Genomic DNA, 12682 nt, shown 5'->3' with positions numbered 1-12682 from the left:
CACACAGAAGTTTATACCCAGAACGAAACTTTATGGGACTTAAAGGTCGCCACCGGGCTCAACCTGTGTTCTGTCGCTTCAGATCAACATGGCTGCCCACTTAGACACATCTAAAATGATGGGTGGAAAGAATACAGCCACGCTTGGGAGAGGGAGGGCTGTGGCTCAGTGGTAGAGCCTCTGCTTGGCATGCAGAAGGTTCCAGGTTCAATCCCCGGCATCTCCAGTTGAAAGGACCAGGCAGGAGGGGATGGGGAAGACCTTGACCTGAGACCCTGCAGAGCTGCTGCCAGTCTGAGTAGACAATACTGACCTTGATAAACCAAGAGCCTGAATCACGGCTATGATAACAAATGGGGGTTGTGTGAAGAAGATGCCGCTTTTTTCTCTCCGAAGGAGTCTGAGAGTGGCTTCCATTTGCCTTCCCTTTCCTCTCCCCACAACAGACACCCTGAGAGGGGGGGAGGCTGAGAGAGCCCTGAGATTACTGAAGAAGAAGAAGAAGAAGAAGAGTTGGTTCTTAGATGCTGCTTTTCTTACCCAAAGGAGTCTCAAAGCAGCTTCCAGTCACCTTCCCTTTCCTCTCCCCACAACAGACACCCTGTGAGGGAGGGGAGGTTGAGAGAGCCCTGAGATTATTGAAGAAGAAGAAGAGTTGGTTCTTAGATGCCGCTTTTCTCTACCCGAAGGAGTCTCAAAGCGGCTTCCAATCACTTTTTAGCCAGCGTCACACTGCTGACTCACGTTGAGGGCATTAAACCCTCCTTAGGTCCCTCTCTGCCCCAAAAGTGGCCCTCCCTAGACCCGAACCCCAAATCTCCAGGAATTTCCCATCCCAGAGTTGGCAACCCAACCAAAACCCCCCCTTGCAGAAGGTTCCGGAGCACCAGGACCCCTGCAGCGCCAAGGGGCCGGAAATTCTCGTCTCTGATGTGCAGAGATGTGCCGAATCCCCTGCGAATACTCAGCGACCTGTACGTGACCGATGGTTTTTGAGGTGCCGGGATATCAACAACCTGGAATCTCTCACCCATGCGCAAAGAGAGCCGCCATTCCACTCCCACCCCCTCCAATAATGCACCTCACTCAGCAATCTGGAGAACGGATTTGGGTCTCCTTCTTCGCATAAACAAGACAGCTTGTGAGAAACATTTCTGAACCCAGAGAGGTATAATTTCGCCCTGGAATGAAAGGTGAGGCCGAATTCAGATCCGCCATCTGATTACATTCGTCAGACTCTGCAATTTCCAACGGGGAGGCCCTGCAGCAGCTCCCGGGTGCTGCCCCTGAGTCTGCGGAAAGTTGCTAAGCAGAACCTCGTGTCTTTTCACCAGTTTCCGCGCCGTACGAGGGAAGCCGGCCGGATTAGACATCTCGGCGTTGATGACCCCTTCCAGGATGCCTCCGGTAAATATTTAATTAGATGAGCTTAGCTAGCGCCTCCAATTCCACCCAGGGTGCCGCAGACGGCAGTTCCAGGAGATCTTTGCAGTACGGAGCAAGGCGGTCGCCTCTGGGGAGGAGCAAAATAGGGAAAGGCGAAGAAACGTTGAGTCCAGCGACATCTTTAAGCCTAACAAAGTTTGATTCAGGGCACACAAAGCCTGGAATAAATTTTGTTGGTCTTAAAGGTGCCTCTGGTGTGAAATTTAATTCCGTTTCCCTGCAGCTGACAAAGTGTGCATGCACACGGAGGACTCTACCACGAAAGCCCCTTCTAACTTCGGGAGGTGGTGGGTTCTCCATCTTTAAATATTTTTTTTTCTGGAGGGTCACGGCTTAGTGGCAGAGCATCGGCTTGGCATGCAGAGATTCTCAGGTTCAATCGCTGGCATCTCCAGTTAAAAGGAGCAGCCAGGAGGATATATCAAAGACCCTGAGACCCTGGAGGGCCATGGAGAGGTGCTGTGGCTCAATGGAAGAGCTTCTACTTGGCATGCAGAAGGTCCCAGGTTCAATCCCTGGCATCCCGTTAAAAGAGTCAGGCAGGAGATAATGTGGAAGACCTCGGCCCGAGACCCTGGAGAGCTGTGGAAAGAGACTGTGACACACCAGAAGAAAACCTGCTCAACATGCAAAAGGTTCCGTGTTGAGACCTTGGCATGGCCAGAGGAAAGAATCAGGAAGCAGGAGACAGAATCATAGAATCCTAGAGTGGGAAGGGGCCATGGAGGCCATCTAGTCCCACCCCCTGCTCAGTGCAGGATCAGCCTCAAGCATCCAGGAGAAAGATCAGTCCAGCCGCTGCTTGAAGACCTCCAGTGAGGTGTTTAAAACCACCACGTAGTTTAAAGCCATTCCTGCAGGTCCTCTCCTCTGCTGCCCACAGGAACCTTCCCCTGCCCTCCTCCGAGTGACCACCTTCCCGATCCTTCCAGAGAGCCATCCTGTCCCCTCTTCTCCAGGCTGAACATTCCCGGATGTCAGCAGATGTCAAGGGCTTCTTTCTTAGCCCCTGGAGAGCTTCTGCCGTCCGAGCAGGCAATACGAACTCCAGGATCTGACTCTGCAGGCGGCAGCTTCGCTTCGGGATCCAGGGCCTTTCTCAATCTGAATCGGCCCTTGAATGCTGCCTCTGACTCACGGGCATCCCTGCTCTGCATGCCGTAACACAATGTTTACTTCCTCCCGACAAGGGCTTGGCCTCTTGCGGTGAGCCGCGGCTGCAAGAATCCCACAATTGGCCGGCATCAGCAGTGGCGGAAAGCCCCACGTGGGAACATTACCTCATGTCCCAAACAGCGTCCTCGCCACACTCCGGATCCCATCATCCGGGGAACAGTCCCCCCCCCCTTCTCCCCTCCCCTGCTTCACGGGTCACAGGGCCATCCTCAGATCGGTTTAAGGACGCATTCTTCGCAACCTGCTTTGAAGAGGCTGAGAACAAAGGAAGTCCTGCTTGGCCCACAGAAGAATGAACATGGGGAATCACTGAGCTCTCTCAGCCTCACCCCCCACCTCACAGGGTGTCTGTTGTGGGGAGAGGAAAGGGAAGGCGATTGGAAGCCGCTTTGAGACTCCTTCGGGGAGAGAAAAGCAGGGTAGAAAAAGCTAGATCTTCTCACAGAATCCTAGAATTGGAAGGGACCTCCAGGGTCAACTAGTCCAACCCCCTGCACTATGCAAGAACTCAAAACTACCTGCCCACCCACAGGGACCCCAGTTCCCAAGTGGAATTCCACCAAAAATCTCCAGATTTTCAGCCGGGCCTGGAAGAAATTCACCTACCATCCCACAGTGGGTGTGCAAGGAAGGGCCACAAGAGAGATACACTGGCACATCCCCTCCTGCCCATCACAATCTGCCCAAGTTCACAAAATCAGCATTTTCGTCGGATAACTATCCAGTCTCTGTTTAGAAATCTCCAAAGATGAAGAACCCACCACCTCCCGAGGAAGCCTGTTCCACTGAGGAACCGCTCTGACTGTCAGGAACTTCTTCCGGAGGTTTAACAAAAATTTCTTTTGAATTTATTCCAACCCATTGGTTCTGGTCCGACTCTCTGGAGCAACAGAAAACAACTCTGCTCCATCTTTTATATGAGAACAGCTCTATCAGGACTGTGACTAGCTCAAGGTCACTTAGCTGGCTGCGTGTGGAGGAACGGGGACTCAAACCCGGCTCGCCAATTAGAAGCCACCCCTCTTAACCACGACACACACCATGCTCGAAATGGCTGCTTCCGAAGGTGGGCTTTTTTAGCTATGACCCCTGAGCCCAGCAGAGGGGCACCAAGGACTGCCCACCTCCGAAAAGGCAGGCCAAATGTTTGCCCTGGGAACCCGAGGAGAAACTAGCAACTCCCAGCTTGGGAAAGTGAAAATGCCAGAAAGCTCCGTCCGCACTCCAGGCAGAGAAATTGGCTGCCTATTAGGTCCTGTTTTTATTCTCCACTCCCTTAACTGAACCATCTCGACAAAAAAAGGGGGGGGAGTACAGCAGAGTGGACAAAGCCCCAGAAGAAGAGCTACTAGGTGGGACCTGGAGAACAGAAGCCAGGAACATCTGGTCTCCCGGGAGCCTGCCCATCCATCCGAGATGCACGGCGCCTGCCCTGGACGTCCACCTCTCGTCCTGGACGTCAGCCACAGAGCAGACAATCTGTCAGCCAAGGTGTCCCTGTGCTGTGGCTTGGAACGGATGCTCCAGTGGCAGCATGGACTGTGGGGGGGGGGGCACAGCTTGCCAATCTCCCAGTGGCCCCTGGAGCCCCCCCTGCTCTTAGGATGGAGCTTCAGATGACCAAGGTTGGCTCCCCTGGAGAAGATGGCTGCTATTATAAGAGATGTCCAAGCAAGAGAGAGTTCTTCACTTCCAGTGGCCACTCTGAGGTCCCTCCCCTCCTCAGACTCCATTTCCAAAATCTTCAGGTGTTTCCCAACCCAGAGCTGGCAAAGGTACCTAGCAGTCAGCAGAAAGTGGGTAAAAGGCCCCTATCTGACAAGAAAATCTGCCCAGGGTGGTATCCAACACCCTCCTCCAATCTGGAGAACTGTATTCAGTTCCTCCACATGCAGCCAGCTTGGTGACCTTGGGCCAGTCCCAGTTCTCTCCGAGCTCTCTCAGCCCCTTCCCCCCCACCTTATAAGATGTTTGTTGTGGGGAGAGGATGAAAAGGTGATTGTAAGCTGCTTTGAGATTCCTTCTGGTAGTAAAACCTGTTGTGGGGAGAGGAAAAGAAGATGATTGTCGGCCACTTTTAGACAAATGGGGACTGCTGGGTGACCTTGGACTAGTCACAGTCCTGATAGAGGTGCTATGACCGAGCATTTCTGTCAAGCCTCTCTCAACCTCAACCTCACCTACCTCACAGGGTATCTGTTGAGGGGAGAGGAAGGGAAGGCGAATGGAAGCCTCTTTGACACCTTCTGGTACTAAAAATATGGGTGCCTCTTGGAGAGAATGGAAAAGATGACTGTCAGCTGCTTGCAGACACATGAGGACTGCTGCATGACCATGGCCAGTCACAGTTCTCCCAGAGCTCTCTCAGAGGAAGGGTAGATTATAAGCTGTTTTGAGACTCCTTCTGATAGTAAAAGGTGGGATCCGAAAAAAACAGTTCTTCTTTACTTGTTGGAAAGCCAGGGGTTGAACCTGAGACTTTCTCCACTGATCCACCAGCTCCACACCTGGGCTCTCCAGGATCTCAGGCAGGGGAGACAAACTAGGATCTGGATGACCCCAGCTCATTCCCCGCTCTGCCCTGGAAGCACTCTGGGTGACCTTGGGCCAGTCAAACACTCTCAGCCTATCCCACCTTGCAGGATTGTCGTGAAGATAAAACAGAGGTGATGGACGTCACTTTGGGTCCCGGTTGGGGAGAAAGTTGAGATATCAACGGAGGGAGGGACATCAGTAAACATAGAATCCTAGAGTGGGAAGGTACCTCCTGGGTCATCTAGTCCAACCCCCTGCACTATGCAGGACACTCACAACCCTCTCGCTCACCCACTGTCACCTGCCACCCCCTTGAGCCTTCCCAGAGTCAGCCTCTCTATCAGATGGCTCTCCAGCCTCTGCTTAAAAATCTCCAAAGAGGGAGAACCCACCACCTCCTGAGGAAGCCTGTTCCACTAAGGAACCGCTCTGACGTTCAAGAACATGCAAAGCAATTTGCGGGGCAGGCCTCCCCTCTCCCAGCAGGGACCCAGAAGCCGGCTTGTGTCATGGAGAAGCCAGGGAGCCCTGGCAGGCAGCAGCATTTGAAGGCGTTTCCATTCTGGGGCTGACTGAGATCCCCAAGCAAAGAGGGAGAGAAAGGAATCGAGAAACCCCAGTGGGATTCTCTGCTCGCATCAGCATAGGGGAATAAATCCAGCAGGTAAACAGGATAGAGGAAGAAGAGAATATCCCTTTCTCTGGCTTTGCGAGAAAGCGTTTTCCATCCCCGGTTACGTAAAAGGACGTCAGGTGGTCTCTGCAGCCTCCCAACCTCGCTTTCTCCCCCCCCCCTTACAATGTCAGCAGGGAAATAATTCCTTTAATGAGTGTGCAGAGCGAGGTCAGCTGAGGGGGGGTTGCCTCGGCCAAAGCCGACCAACCGCTCACGGGGTCAAACTCTGCGGTGGCCGAAGCGTAATCCGCTCCTTTTATAGGACCAGGATGCTGGCGGCCGGAGGGATTTGTGGGGGGGGGGGGCACAGAGGGGGAGGGGGACAGATAAGCTTGTAGGAACGGATGCCAGCCTCCAGGCAGGACCTGGGTATCCCCCAGAACTCATCTCCGGGTTACAGAGGAGAAGGAGAAGGAGAAGCAGAAGGAGAAGGAGAAGGAAGAGAAGAAGGAAAAGGAAATGGAGAAGGAGAAGCAGAAGGAAAAGGAGAAGGAGAAGGAAACGGAGAAGGAGAAGAGAAGGGGAAGGGGAAGCGGAAGGGGAAGGAGAAGGAGAACTGGGTTTTTGTACCCTCCAATTCACTACCCGGAGGGATCCCAAAGCAGCTTACAAATGCCTCTCCCTTCTCTCCCTTTTGTTGTCAGTTGGGTTGCTGATCTCCAGGTTTGACCCGAAGATTGCCTTCCCTTACTCTCCCCACAACAAGCACCATATGGTAGCAGCAGTGCCGAGAGAGAGAGCTCTGAGAGAACTGCCCTGTGAGAACAGCTCTATGAGAACTGTGACTAGCCAAAGCTCACCCAGGAGGCTGCATGTGGAGGAGGAACGTGGAATCAAACCCACTTTTCCAGGTTACAGTCTACTGATCTTCGACCAGAACACCACGCTGGCCCTCAGAGGGTGGTCCTGGTGACATTCTACCTTCTCCTCTACCCTAACACTGTCTTCCCCAAAGTTCACTTCCAAATTCTCCAGGAATTTCCCAGGCCAGTGTTGGCAACTGGAGTGGGGTCTGGAAAGGGCGGGATTAGGGGAGGGGCCACAGCAGGAGTTAAGGTCCACCCTCCACGTCTGCCATTTTGTCCAGGGAAGCTGATCTCGGGTTGCCTGGCGGTTGTTGAAATCAGCCGAATCTGTCCTGTGCCTGATTCTGCAGCGTAGGAAGGATACCCCTCAGAGGACTTCGGAGATGTGCAGTTAAACATATTCATATTAGGAATGTCTTGGTATTTTTTCAAATACTCCCCTCTCCTGTATCCTGACTGGCTCCGTTGGAGATTTCCTGCTATTTCGACCCCACTTCCCCCCCCCCCTCTCATCTCCCTTTACAAAGTTGTTTCTCTTCTCAATTAAACAATTCTATTCTTTAAGCAGCCTGGTGCTTTGCCTCTCTTTGCATCAGTAAACTCTTACAACAGAGACTGGGTGTAATTCCAGGAGTTCTCCAGGACCCACATGGAGGTTGTCAAACCCAGCCTTATAATGGGCTCCTGAAAGAGAATGTAAGAGATCCATTCAGCCTGGAGAAAAGGAGGCTGAGAGGGGACATGATAGCCCTCTTTAAGTATCTGAAAGGTTGTCACTTGGAGGAGGGCAGGATGCTGTTTCCGTTGGCTGCAGAGGAGAGGACACGCAGTAATGGGTTTAAACTACAAGTACAACGATATAGGCTAGATATCAGGAAAAAGATTTTCACAGTCAGAGTAGTTCAGCAGTGGAATAGGCTGCTTAAGGAGGTGGTGAGCTCCCCCTCACTGGCAGTCTTCAAGCAAAGGTTGGATACACACTTTTCCTGGATGCTTTAGGATGCTTAGGGCTGATCCTGCGTTGACCAGGGGGTTGGACTAGATGGCCTGTATGGCCCCTTCCAACTCTAGGATTCTAGTTCAGCAGTGGAATAGGCTGCCTAAGGAGGTGGTGAGCTCCCCCTCACTGGCCGTCTTCAAGCAAAGGCTGGATACACACTTTTCTTGGATGCTTTAGGGTGCTTTGGGCTGATCCTGCGTTGAGCGGGGGGGTTGGACTAGATGGCCTGAATTGGCCCCTTCCAACTCTATAGTTCTATAAGAGAAGCCCTGCTGGATCAGGCCAATGGCCCATCCAGTCCAACTCTCTGGGTCACACAGTGGCCCAAACCCAGGGGCCACCAGGAGGTCCCCAGCAGGGCCAGAACTCCTCCTCCTGACCAGTTTCTAAAGGATTGAGTGAGCTATAGTAGGTGATGGTTGCCACCTACTGGGCGGAGTGTCTTACTACGACCAGAAGGTTAAATTTAGAGATCTGAATTCATCACAACCACAGTCCTCCATGTCCAGCTTTATTAACAGAACTAGGAATAAGGCCCATTGTAGTGGGAATACAATGGGTGCCAGCAGGCGGTGCGGCTTCCCATGGGGTGCTGGCAGGGGTCCCTGGAAGTGGGCCTGGAGGAGCAGGCCGGAGTAAGCGAGGGGTCCCGGGGGCAGAGGGAGGAAGAGGGGAGGGGAGGTTTAGGAAGGGAGGACAGCGTACAGGGCAGGGCGAGGCGTACCTGACGGAGCAGCCATGTTGCGGTGCGCTCGGCGGCTCGGCCATGGCTTGCTGGTGCGGCTTGGTGGCGTCGTCGTCTCGGGAGCCATCGCGGAGCGTGGGCGCCGGCCAGTCTTCGCCCTCTTCGTCAGCGCGGGCTCGTCGCCATCGTCCAGGTCTCGGTCGCTATCTTGGAGTGTGGGCGGAAGGCCTTTGGGTCACTGGCCAGCAGGCACAATTAGGTTTGAATGGGGTTATGGTTTTATATTTTTACAGAGGGGTTGTAAGGTGATTTTGACCCGCCACGGGCCACTACGTGGGAGTGGAGGGATATTAATGGGAAAATAAATTAAATTAAATTAAGAAAATCCGGGCTGGATCCAACCTTAAGCAGTGGCCAGCCAATCTCTCTGGAGGCCCCCAAACAGCGGAGAGGCCGAAGCCTTCATAAGACCCCCAGAAGAGCCCTGCTGGGTCAGGCCAGGGAGGGTCCCTCCAGTCCAGCCTCCCGTCTCTCCCAGGGCCCAGCCAGTTCCTCTGCAGGGCCAGCCACAAGGCAGAGAGGCCGAGGCCTTCCCCTGAGAAGACCCTCAGAAGGGCCCTGCTGGGTCAGGCCAGGGAGGGTCCCTCCAGTCCAGCCTCCAATCTCACCCAGGGGCCAGCCAGTTCCTGTGCAGGGCCAGCCACAGGGCAGGGAGGCTGAGACCTTCCCCTGAGAAGACCCTCAGAAGAGCCCTGCTGGGTCAGGCCAGGGAGGGTCCCTCCAGTCCAGCCTCCCGTCTCACCCAGGGGCCAGCCAGTTACTCTGCAGGGCCAGCTACAGGGCAGGGAGGCCGAGACCTTCCCCTGAGAAGACCCTCAGAAGAGCCCTGCTGGGTCAGGCCAGGGAGGGTCCCTCCAGTCCAGCCTCCCGTCTCACCCAGGGGCCAGCCAGTTCCTCTGCAGGGCCAGCCACAGGGCAGAGAGGCCGAGACCTTCCCCTGAGAAGACCCTCAGAAGAGCCCTGCTGGGTCAGGCCAGGGAGGGTCCCTCCAGTCCAGCCTCCAATCTCACCCAGGGGCCAGCCAGTTCCTCTGCAGGGCCAGCCACAGGGCAGAGAGGCCGAGACCTTCCCCTGAGAAGACCCTCAGAAGAGCCCTGCTGGGTCAGACCAGGGAGGGTCCCTCCAGTCCAGCCTCCCGTCTCACCCAGGGGCCAGCCAGTTCCTCTGCAGGGCCAGCCACAGGGCAGAGAGGCCGAGACCTTCCCCTGAGAAGACCCTCAGAAGAGCCCTGCTGGGTCAGGCCAGGGAGGGTCCCTCCAGTCCAGCCTCCAATCTCACCCAGGGGCCAGCCAGTTCCTCTGCAGGGCCAGCCACAGGGCAGAGAGGCCGAGACCTTCCCCTGAGAAGACCCTCAGAAGAGCCCTGCTGGGTCAGGCCAGGGAGGGTCCCTCCAGTCCAGCCTCCCGTCTCACCCAGGGGCCAGCCAGTTCCTCTGCAGGGCCAGCCACAGGGCAGAGAGGCCGAGACCTTCCCCTGAGAAGACCCTCAGAAGAGCCCTGCTGGGTCAGGCCAGGGAGGATCCCTCCAGTCCAGCCTCCAATCTCACCCAGGGGCCAGCCAGTTCCTCTGCAGGGCCAGCCACAGGGCAGAGAGGCCGAGACCTTCCCCTGAGAAGACCCTCAGAAGAGCCCTGCTGGGTCAGACCAGGGAGGGTCCCTCCAGTCCAGCCTCCCGTCTCACCCAGGGGCCAGCCAGTTCCTCTGCAGGGCCAGCCACAGGGCAGGGAGGCCGAGGCCTTCCCCTGAGAAGACCCTCAGAAGAGCCCTGCTGGGTCAGGCCAGGGAGGGTCCCTCCAGTCCAGCCTCCCGTCTCCCCCAGGGGCCAGCCAGTTCCTCTGCAGGGCCAGCCACAGGGCAGAGAGGCCGAGGCCTTCCCCTGAGAAGACCCTCAGAAGAGCCCTGCTGGGTCAGGGCAGGGAGGGTCCCTCCAGTCCAGCCTCCCGTCTCACCCAGGGGCCAGCCAGTTCCTCTGCAGGGCCAGCCACAGGGCAGAGAGGCCGAGGCCTTCCCCTGAGAAGACCCTCAGAAGAGCCCTGCTGGGCCAGACCAGGGAGGGTCCCTCCAGTCCAGACTCCCGTCTCCCCCAGGGGCCAGCCAGTTCCTCTGCAGGGCCAGCCACAGGGCAGAGAGGCCGAGGCCTTCCCCTGAGAACACCCTCAGAAGAGCCCTGCTGGGTCAGACCAGGGAGGGTCCCTCCAGTCCAGCCTCCCGTCTCACCCAGGGGCCAGCCAGTTCCTCTGCAGGGCCAGCCACAGGGCAGAGAGGCCGAGGCCTTCCCCTGAGAAGACCCTCAGAAGAGCCCTGCTGGGTCAGGCCAGGGAGGGTCCCTCCAGTCCAGCCTCCCGTCTCACCCAGGGGCCAGCCAGTTCCTCTGCAGGGCCAGCCACAGGGCAGAGAGGCCGAGGCCTTCCCCTGAGAAGACCCTCAGAAGAGCCCTGCTGGGTCAAGCCAGGGAGGGTCCCTCCAGTCCAGCCTCCCGTCTCTCCCAGGGGCCAGCCAGTTCCTCTGCAGGGCCAGCCACAGGGCACAGAGGCCGAGGCCTTCCCCTGAGAAGACCCTCAGGAGAGCCCTGCTGGGTCAGGCCAGGAAGGGTCCCTCCAGTCCAGCCTCCCGTCTCTCTCAGGGGCCAGCCACTTCCTCTGCAGGGCCAGCCACAGGGCAGAGAGGCCGAGGCCTTCCCCTGTGAAGACAGAAGAGCCCTGCTGGGTCAGACCAGGGAGGGTCCCTCCAGTCCAGCCTCCCGTCTCACCCAGGGGCCAGCCAGTTCCTCTGCAGGGCCAGCCACAGGGCAGAGAGGCCGAGGCCTTCCCCTGAGAAGACCCTCAGAAGAGCCCTGCTGGGTCAAGCCAGGGAGGGTCCCTCCAGTCCAGCCTCCCGTCTCTCCCAGGGGCCAGCCAGTTCCTCTGCAGGGCCAGCCACAGGGCACAGAGGCCGAGGCCTTCCCCTGAGAAGACCCTCAGGAGAGCCCTGCTGGGTCAGGCCATGGTCCCTCCAGTCCAGCCTCCCATCTCACCCAGGGGCCAGCCAGTTCCTCTGCGGGGCCAGCCACAGGGCAGAGAGGCCGAGGCCTTCCCCTGAGAAGACCCTCAGAAGAGCCCTGCTGGGTCAGGCCAGGGAGGGTCCCTCCAGTCCAGCCTCCCGTCTCACCCAGGGGCCAGCCAGTTCCTCTGCAGGGCCAGCCACAGGGCAGAGAGGCCGAAGCCTTCCCCTGAGAAGACCCTCAGAAGAGCCCTGCTGGGTCAGGCCAGGGAGGGTCCCTCCAGTCCAGCCTCCCGTCTCACCCAGGGGCCAGCCAGTTCCTCTGCAGGGCCAGCCACAGGGCAGAGAGGCCGAAGCCTTCCCCTGAGAAGACCCTCAGAAGAGCCCTGCTGGGTCAGACCAGGGAGGGTCCCTCCAGTCCAGCCTCCCGTCTCACCCAGGGGCCAGCCAGCTCCTCTGCAGGGCCAGCCACAGGGCAGAGAGGCCGAGGCCTTCCCCTGAGAAGACCCTCAGAAGAGCCCTGCTGGGTCAGGCCAGGGAGGGTCCATCCAGTCCAGCCTCCCGTCTCACCCAGGGGCCAGCCAGGTCCTCTGCAGGGCCAGCCACAGGGCAGAGAGGCCGAGGCCTTCCCCTGAGAAGACCCTCAGAAGAGCCCTGCTGGGTCAGACCAGGGAGGGTCCCTCCAGTCCAGCCTCCCGTCTCACCCAGGGGCCAGCCAGGTCCTCTGCAGGGCCAGCCACAGGGCAGAGAGGCCGAAGCCTTCCCCTGAGAAGCCCTTCAGAAGAGCCCTGCTGGGTCAGGCCAGGGAGGGTCCCTCCAGTCCAGCCTCCCGTCTCACCCAGGGGCCAGCCAGTTCCTCTGCAGGGCCAGCCACAGGGCAGAGAGGCCGAGGCCTTCCCCTGAGAAGACCCTCAGAAGAGCCCTGCTGGGTCAGGCCAGGGAGGGTCCCTCCAGTCCAGCCTCCCGTCTCACCCAGGGGCCAGCCAGTTCCTCTGCAGGGCCAGCCACAGGGCAGAGAGGCCGAAGCCTTCCCCTGAGAAGACCCTCAGAAGAGCCCTGCTGGGTCAGGCCAGGGAGGGTCCCTCCAGTCCAGCCTCCCGTCTCACCCAGGGGCCAGCCAGGTCCTCTGCAGGGCCAGCCACAGGGCAGAGAGCCCTGATAAAAGCTTATGGGCAACCCTGCTTGATCCAACCAGTGGTCCATCTCACCCTGCATCCTGTCCCCCTATCGAAGGACTAACCAGGACTGCCCCTGATTCGCTTCCAAGGTCTGGTGAAATGGAGCTAGCCCGGGCCATCCAGGTTAGAGCAAAAGACATAC

At 57.6% G+C, this 12682-nt stretch overlaps 1 long non-coding RNA gene across 3 annotated transcripts in view; it reads right to left on the bottom strand.

Moving 5' to 3' along the window:
• Positions 1–1041: 1041 nt before the first annotated feature.
• LOC143839353 (uncharacterized) overlaps positions 1042–12682 on the bottom strand; it is a 24395-nt gene continuing 12754 nt past the window's right edge. Inside the window, exons 3-4 of one of the 3 annotated variants that reach the window (XR_013231693.1) lie at positions 8364–8531; positions 1042–1511 (exon numbers count right to left, since the gene is read on the bottom strand). This is a non-coding gene — a long non-coding RNA (uncharacterized LOC143839353). Of the gene's footprint in view, positions 1514–8363; positions 8563–12682 lie in introns of all 3 variants that reach the window. The other 2 variants (XR_013231695.1, XR_013231694.1) reach the window with 2 other exon arrangements.

This window comes from Paroedura picta, chromosome 6 (genome assembly GCF_049243985.1).
Source record: "Paroedura picta isolate Pp20150507F chromosome 6, Ppicta_v3.0, whole genome shotgun sequence".
Taxonomy (NCBI): domain Eukaryota; kingdom Metazoa; phylum Chordata; class Lepidosauria; order Squamata; family Gekkonidae; genus Paroedura; species Paroedura picta.
This window is presented reverse-complemented; position numbering and strand designations above follow the sequence as displayed.